The 9,408-nt window shown below is 38.8% G+C and overlaps 1 pseudogene; it reads left to right on the top strand.

Moving 5' to 3' along the window:
* The first annotated feature begins 8,265 nt into the window (after positions 1–8,265).
* On the top strand, positions 8,266–9,189 carry LOC122112897 (annotated as a pseudogene).
* The last annotated feature ends 219 nt before the right edge of the window (positions 9,190–9,408 follow it).

Below are 9,408 nucleotides of genomic sequence, written 5' to 3'. Positions count from 1 at the left end.
CCCCCGCAAAGCCTGCCGGCAAAGATGATTGTTTCATTTCATTTAGCAGTTCTGAGCCATATGCTCAGCATTCAGTGAATCAATGACCCAGGAAAATGGAACTGTGAAAACTGGTTGATGAAATCTGTAATGGTCCTGATTTGCCATATGGTGCTATCTTAAAAAATTACGGGATTTCAGCCTATAGCATGAACAAATGGAATTTCTGTTGGCAGGTAATGAGAATAGCACTATGAAGACATAAAGCCAAAGAGTAAAGGAGATACTGAAATAAGACACACACATGCAAACTAGCCAGAATTAATCCTGTGGAGAAATAAATTCAAATAATGACTAAAGAGCTATTATGTAAAACATCCAGGAGCCAATGTTTCTATAAACATGGCATCTGACTGAACTGTTAAGTGTGTTGAATTAACCAAAAATAAATGACTACTGATAAAGGCTTGGATTTAACAAAAAAGGGGGAAATAATTAAAGAGGTTGTACAATTCCAATGTTTCATAGGTTTCATCTTTTTTTTGGTAGTACTGAGGTTTAACTCTGGGCCCCAGGCTTGCTAGATATGATATCTATCACTTGAGTTTAAGCTCGTCTTCAGATATTTCAATTTTTTCAAATATGTTATTGATAAAAGAACACAACACATTGAAAGGTATTTAACTGCAGGCTACTTGAACAGTCATCAGCATATTATCAGAAGAAGCCTATGCTTATGAGCACAGTGGCATAATCCAGTAATGAGTGTGTATGATGGTGTCTCACATCTCAGTATGCCCTTAGAGACTCGGCCTTAAAGGTTAGAGACATAGCCCATTTAGTTACAAGGTATATCCAACTCAAGAATATGGGATAGATGCAGAATTTTTAGTAATTTAAAAAATGGAGGATACTGAAGAGGCTGAGATCTGAAGATCACAGTTCAAAGCCAGCCCGGGCAGGAAAGTCCGTGAGACTCTTATCCCCAATAAAACACTAGAAAACTGGAAGTGGTGCTGTGGCCAAGTGGTAGAGCACTCACCTTGAGCTGAAGAGCACAGGGACAGCGCCCAAGCCAAGTTCAAGCTCCACAACCAAAAAAATAAAATAAATTTTAAATAAAATAAAAATTGGAGGAAGCACATAACAAATGTCATGTATGGAATAAGTGCTGGTGGCTCAGGTCTGTGATCTGAGCTACATAGGAGACTGAAATCTGGAAGAATGCAGGTCATGGCCAGCCTAGGCAGAAAAGGTTCACTATATATGAGACAATAAGTTTCAAATGATTGGCCAAAAACAAAGCAAGAGGTATGGTATGTCTCAGGTAATACAGTATCAACCTAGCAAGTGCAAGGCCTGAGTTAAAACCCCATGACTGCCAAAATTAATAACAAATAAATGTTGCCTATTAACATCATATTTTTATATAATTTGTTTATTAAGAGAGCTTTACTTTTTATGCATTAATATTGATATCCATGCATAGACTATGATAATTATGTGCCACAAGGCTAAGCCTTGCAAGAAATCTCAACTCAAATAACATGGTAACCTAACAAAAACCTACAACCTGAACCAAATGCACACACATGCATGTTTAGAGTAAAACAGGGAAACACTTCAGGACATTTAAATAGACAATGATTCTTTTTATCTAGAACTCCAAAACATAGTAAACAAAAGCAAACATGGACAAATGATGTCAAACTAGAATGCATCTATACGGAAAAAAATGTTTTTCTTGGAGTAGAAACTGTAAAGCATTTGTACAGAAAAGAAAATATGTTTTTACTCAGAGCATATATTTTACTCAGAGTAAAAACTGTCTGACATGGATCAGCATTTATGTCACTTTAAATTCCTAACCTGCAGAAATAAGCCATCAAACAAAAAATTAGCAAAGGGGATGAAATACAAATGGAAGAAATACAAATGACCCTAAATATGTAAAAAATACTCAACCTTATCAGGCCTTTGGGGAAATATAATAAAAATATTATGAGATAGCATTTCATCCCTATTAGAAAATCTATTATCAAAAACAAGTAATAACAAATGCTAGCCAAGAGATGAGGAAAAGGGACACATACTTTGGGTGGGAATTTAAACTAAAACTAAAAAAGCAATTGGAGAGAATGATAATGGAGAATCTAAAAAAAAACAACTACTAAAAATAGAATTATCATATACTCTAAGTACCAGGCTCTGGATATGTATACACACACGCACACGCACACACCGTACAAAGGAAATGTAGTGATCACACCAAAGACATAGTTGCATGCCTATGTTTATTGCTATAGCAATCATATACAACAAAAAGTGAAAGGTCTTATGTTAAATAAATCACTCTACACGTAGAAAGAAAAATACCTAAAAATTAAAATTAGAAAGGCTAACAAGACATACTAGTGATTAAGAAAGTTTGGGAGGGGACAAGGAGAGAAGGGTAGGTAACAGGAAGCTGGGTTAGAACAGCTCACCTTGCAAACATGCTCTGAAATGCTGTAATTTATCCCACTAAAACATACAAGTATGTGTGTGTGTGTGTGTGTGTGTGTGTGTTTGTCAAAAATAAAATTTTCTATTTTTGTTTTGAAAAACATAAAAATTGTTACAAAGTTTAATCTTTTAAATTTCCATTTTATCAATGAAAAAAGAAATTCAGCACAGTATAAATTGCAAGTTACTCTATAAGCATACAAAGTACTTTCTTTCATGTGAGACTATTACATTCAGAAAGTATCTAGGAAAGAATTCCAAGAATATATTCATGAATCCTTGTAAGGGAAAAGAAACAATAAAATGTCATGGAACAAAATGAAAGAAAATATTTTCCTCCATTTAATATATACAAAATTTTCATTCTCCATACATATTCTCTTCATTGTTTTTCTGTATTCTTTTCTCTACAATTTGAATTTTTCATTTAGTTTTTTTTTTCAGCCAATTCAATATTACTGAACTTTGGATTATAAACTCAAGGTAGCATAGTAAGTGGGGAAAACAGTATTACTAATCGTGACTTTTCATCGTTTTCTGTACTCAGTCTCTACTCAGTTCATCTGCCCAGTAATGGATCAACCAAATGACTGCCGTTTCTGAGTTTGTGCTGCTGGGTCTCTGATTCTTGGGAAACTAGTTTTCTCATGTCGACATTCTCCTTGCTCTACTCGGGAATTATTCTGGGAAATCTCTTCTTTGTGCTTTTAGTCATCGCTGACTGTCACTTACACTCTCCTATGTATTTCCTGCTGGCCAGGAGGTCGTCTCCATAGCCGCGGGAGACTGCGCGCTGGAGAGCTGTCTTACTGGAGGACAGGGGCATCTTCTAAACCTTCGAAGATATAAGGGTCCTTGCCGGAGCCAGTCTGTCTCACAACAACAACAACACACATCATTGAGTGTATAAGAAGTGTGTGCAGGGCCAGCGCCTTGACAACACACACACACACACACCACTGCGTGTGTAAGAAGCGTGTGCAGGGCCTGCATTGGTGGCTCGCGCCATCTGCAGGCCGCCGGCCCAGTCCTGGGCGCCTCAGGAGGCCTAGGCTGAGGCTCCTGGCGCCATTCCGGGGCCGCCCGTCCCATCCGGCCGAGGCTCTGGCTCGAGCGGCCCGGGCAGGGAGGCCCATGAGCCCATCTCCATTTAGCTCCCAAACGACTACCACCACCAAGCTGGAAGTGGGGCTGCTACTCAAACGTAAAGCGCGGGCCTTAGGAGTCAGGTCGGACATACCTGAGGCTGGAGATGCATGTCCACGCGGCCTCTCCTGTTCCCACAGCCGCACGGGGCCGGCAGAGGTGCTTCTTCCCACTCAAACACTGCCTCTTCTCACAATGCCCTGAGTGCCCGCTACACCAATGGAAAGAGCCTGCCTGCAGGAGCCATGGACCAATCATCGTGGCCTGGGGATGGGACGGGAAAAGGGGCCCAGACTATAAAAGCCGCCCTGCGCCAGGCCCCAAGGTAATCTGCTGGGAGTCCACTGGCTCTTTCGAGCTTCCCTTTCACGTTCAAATAAACTTGCTCTGTTTTCCTGAAATACTTTCCTTCCTTTTACTTCTTTACTAAGTGGAGAAGGCAAACTTACCTGTAGATGGTACTTGTACCACGGCCTCCATCTTTCAACAGTGCAAATCACCTGACTGTTGCTGGGTTAGGAATGACATCCTAGTGCCAGTGCAGGAACTCCAGCTATAGAATATATTAGTTGAGACTTTTACACACACATGCGCGCGCGCACACACACGATAGACAGATAGATAATTGATTGAGATAGGTAGATAGATAGATAGATACCAAAACTTCTGAAGTGAAGGTAAGGATCAAGTTGTAGAACAGGAGTCTTGAGCAAAAAGAGCACCGAGGTCCTGAGTACAAGACCCAGGGCCAGCAAAAGAAAAAATACACACACACTATATATTATACACTATATATTATATAGATACAGACATACATACACATATGTGTACAACAGACAGCTATGCATCTTATAAAGTGTTGCTGAAATTAGCCAATCTGTGGAATCAGCCTAGGTGCCCACTAACTGATGAGCAGCTAAAGAAAATACATAGTGAAGTATTATTCAGCCATAAAGAAGAATGAAACTATGTTATCTGCAGGAAAATTAATGGAAGAACAGATGATCATATTGAGCAAAATAAGTCAGTCTCATAAATACAAATGACACATTTTCACTCAGATGTGGAATGTAGACCTCAAATAATACAATAATAATTAATATTAAAAAACGGTTGTAAAAGAGAAACTGAGTGGAAGAAACCAGAAGAATGGGGGTGAGAACGCAGGGTGATAGAGGTGAATATAATTTAAAACAGTATAAAGAAGCTCATTAGAAACAGAAAGAAAGAAAGAGAGAGAGAGAGAAAGAAAGGAAAGAAAGGAAAGAAAGAGAAAGAAGGGGTAACCATGATTATATTTTATGTGTATGTGAAAATGTCACAATGAAAACTATTAGTTGACAAGCCTAAAAAGGGAAAATAGCTTTAAAAATAAAATTCCTGATTTCCCTAAAGAAAGTTGTATCACAGACATTTGTAATGATTTAGTTCCAGTCTCATGTTGCAAACTTCACATAGTATACCATTTGTAACAGAAAAAAAAACCTGGTTTACAGGACTTCATGTGTATCTTAGAGCACTTTATAGAAAACTTTTAACTGGTTTTGCCATTGTGGAGATACATCTTAACCCATCTTTCCATACAGACACTGGAAATTCATCTGGTTATGTACAATGTATCTAGGCAAATATACATTCATATACCTGTTCTGGCTTTGAAGAAAGGGCATGAGACCATTGGTGACATGGGTGGGTGTGGAGATAGTATGCTAAATGACCAGAGCCACACACACAGAAGGAAAGGACGCATGCTTTCATTGTAAGCAGAGTATTGCTAACACTGAATGACTAGAAACAGAATAGGATTCTGACAACCAGGAGTAGGCTGGCCAAGGACACAGAGGGAAGTGGGTCAGCATGGCGCCCTGAAGACCCCTCTGTGCTGTCACAGGACAGAGAAGTGGTCAGCATTGTGTCCTGAAGACCCCTCCATGCTGTTACAGGGTCAGCACTTCTTCTTTTTTTTTTTTTTTGGGTCCGGTCGTGGGGCCTGAACTCTGGGCCTGGGCGCTGTCCCTCAGCTCTTCAGCTCAAGGCTAGCGCTCTACCACTTGAGCCACAGCACCACTTCCGGCTTTTTTCTTTTTGCTTATGTGGTGCTGAGGAATCGAACCCAGGGCCTCGAGTATGCAAGGCAAGTGCTCTACCACTGAGCCACCTTCCCAGCCCCATTAGCACTTCTTATTTAAGGTGGAATATTCCTGGTTTATATGTTTGAACCACATTTTATTCTTTGGCCCATCTCTTCCTAGTTACTAGTTTCTATATCTTGGTTAATGTGAATATGGTTTAAATAAATGAGAGAGTGTAGATATTGCTTTAAAATTCTGATTCCATTTGCTTTATTTATCTATACCTAGTGGTGGGATTTCTGGTTAAAGTTGGTGAGTTATAGTTTAGTTTTTTAAGGATCTTCTGCACTTTTCCTGACTGTCTGCTGTTTCAGCTCATTATCTGGCCACTGTGCCAAGGCTATAGTTTCCCATGTCTGCGCCAATAATTGTTATTCTTGTCTTAATGTTCTTGCCTTCCATAGTCACTTGTGTTCAACTAGGCTAACTTGAATGCAGTGCTGAAAAGGGTGCAGTATTATAGGAAGCCTTCAGTTCAAAAAATGTTTTTTACGTTTTTCACATTTCCATTAGTATCAATTAGTTGTATAAGGGGATTTCGTGTTCACATGTCCATATATGCATTCCCTATGCCTTGATGAGACTCAGGTCCTATATAACTCTTCCTCATCTCCCTTGCCAAACCAGTTCCAACTAGCTCTATTGTTCTATTTTCATATATTTTTACTATACTTTTTACAACAGTCACCTTTGTTTACCCTCTTCATTTGCACACACATTCGGACCCACATAATGCATTCATTGGCTTACTTTCCAGTCATTCACTCTTTTAATGTATGCTATGTAACACACAGCATTTTAATCAGGTTGGTGACTTCAGTTACTCTCACTGTCCCCATCTCCCCAAGGCCCTGTTATTCTACAGCTTTTAGTGAGTTTCATTTGCTACCTTTGTTCACAGAAACAATGTACCTCAGAGAAAGTTTTAAGCTAATGTTCCCTAAAGAATATGGAAGTAAAAGTCTTTCCAAACTTGGCCCAATTTAAATGCCTGTCTGGAAGCATCCCAGCCTCACCGCCACCTTTTCAGAGTGTATATACCATGGTGAGATGAAGCCAAGGCTGTCCACCTTGCTCACCAAAGAAAGGGATTCTGCCAATAAGTACAGCACACATTGTGGGTTTTGCTTGTCACAGTGACTACTTTAAAAATATTTTTTAGGTTTCTTTAAGCATTTTTTTCTGTAGTTCTCTATGTTACCATTCTCAATATGTTATATAGTTGATATATTTACCACAATTGTGAGGATATAACAAACTAATTCTCAGACTTCTAAATCCCAAATAGTAGTTATACATATCAACCAACATCTTACAACCTTACAAGTTTTCAGTTTCAGAAATGAGGGAATACTCATTATATATCAGACAGTTATTATATATCAGACGGTTAAACTAAGACAAAGAAGGAAATAGAACAGAAAGAAGAAATGAAGAAACAAGGAGGGAATAATAAGAAACATGGAAGGATAGAAAAAGAAGCAAGGGGGGGGGGAGAAAAGGAAGAACTAATTTAAAAAGAACTTTTCTGGTTTATAAATATTACATGAGATTAATTTAAATAACATAAAGGAAGAGTTCAAGTAAAATGAACATGGATAATTTAAGCGATCTCACAAGACTGACAGAAATGAAAGTAGTTGTCACGTGTTTTTCATTTAAGCTAGTCTTATAAATTATGTGAGGGTGAGTCAATGAATAACAAATGGCATTGCTCAGACTGAGGAAACATTGCTTTTCAGAAATACACTCAGTGGGAAAAATTCATAAATAAGTACCATACTTATTTCTAGAAATAGCATACATTAGCAGGCTCTTTTGTAACAATCATTCTCTTTAGTTATTTGCTGAACAGTTTCTACAGGTTGTAGTAAACTTTGGCTCAATTCAGCTGTTCACGCATATCCCTTAGTAATAGATTTATTTCCCAGAATTATGTGATAAGATTGGCTATGTATCATTATATGATTTCCATGTTTTCACACTGGTAAAAATAAAATGGTTCTAAATATATTTTGTAGACATTCACTAAAGATATATCTGATTTTCTATAAAAGAGGTAGAAACAAGGCTTAGAAAAACTGTTGATAGAGAACATTTACTGATGACATTTTAAATCTAACTACCCATTTTCACACCTTTATACCCTGTTCTGATGTGTATTTATATACACACACACACACACATATTTATAAATTACTAACTTGCCTTTCTATAGTGAAATATTTCCCGTTCTTAGCCATGAGGCACAAAATCCAACTGCAAGAAACATTCTACTCAAGTGGTAGAGCACCATTTTAGCAAGCACAAGCCCCTGAGTGCGAACCAATTATCAAAAAAAAAAAACCCACTTATTTTAAATTCCAAGTTTACAGAAATGCTATGGTTTCTGTTTGCTTTTGTTCCCACTCATTGGACCCTAAACATTAAGGACTTGTTTCTGTTTCAGCCCTTCTGTTTCACCACATTCTCTTTCCCACCTCGTGAGAACACAGTGTAAGAAATGGAGGAAGCAAACCGGTTGGTGGTGTCTGAGTTTATTTTTCAGGGAGTCTGACTCTGAGGAGCTGCAGATCTTCCTCCTACTGCCATTTTCTATACTCTACCTGCTGACTTTTGTGGGAAATCTCTTCATGGTGCTGCTGATCATCACTGACCACCATCTCCACTCACCCATGTACTTCCTGATAGCTAATCTCTCCTTTGTTAACTTCTGTCTCTCCTCAGTAACCATGCCTAAGCTGACCACAGACTTCTGCAGGAGAACAAGACCATTTCCTTCAGGGCTGCATGAGCCAAATGCTGGGTGTGCATTTCTTTAGAGGGGCTGAGATGATGATTCTCGTGATGATGGGTTATGACCATTACATGGCCATCTGCAAGCTACTCCACTACTCCAGCATCATGGGCAGGCAAAGGTGCATCTGCTTGGTTTGGACAGCATGGATGATTGGCTTTTTGCATTCTCTAATTAAAATGGTCATGATATTGGGTATGCCCTTCGGTGGACCCAGAGTAGTGGACAGCTTCTTCAGTTACATGCCCTTGGTTATGAAATTAGCCTGTATGGAACAGACACTTTGGGAAGAGTGGTAAATGCTAATAGTGACATTTATGCAACAACTTGCTTCATTCTTTTGATGATCTCCTACACTTACATAATATTAACTGTCTTCTTTCATTCTAAAGACAGGCATCAAAAGCCCTCTCTACCTCTACCTCCCACATTGCTATAGTGGTATTGTTCTTCGAACCCTGCATGGTCATCTTTTTAGGGTCAGTCAACACCACCTGGATGGACAAGATTCTTTCTGTGCTTTATACACTCATCACACCCATCCTCAATCCAGCCATCTACACACTGAGAAATAAAGAGATTAAGAATGCCATCAAGAGACTGGCCTCACTATCAAACATGGTACTCTAATTTTAAATCACTGCACCTCAAAGAAAACAAGAATACTAAAAAAACCCTGACTCATCAATATGTGAATCCAAGGTAAAATTGTTAGACATCTCACATAATCAGAAAATCCACTCTGTGCCCAGTTAAGCTACATTTTCACCTGTAAGTTGAACTTTATACAGCACTCATCCATGCTTTCCATTATGAAAATATATTCACTTGTTACATACTAAGAATCTT

Source organism: Dipodomys spectabilis, unplaced genomic scaffold (genome assembly GCF_019054845.1).
Source record: "Dipodomys spectabilis isolate Male_0828 unplaced genomic scaffold, ASM1905484v1 ptg000095l, whole genome shotgun sequence".
Taxonomy (NCBI): Eukaryota; Metazoa; Chordata; class Mammalia; order Rodentia; family Heteromyidae; genus Dipodomys; species Dipodomys spectabilis.
Note: the sequence above shows the minus strand (reverse complement) of the source record. Positions and strands in the feature narration are given on the sequence as shown.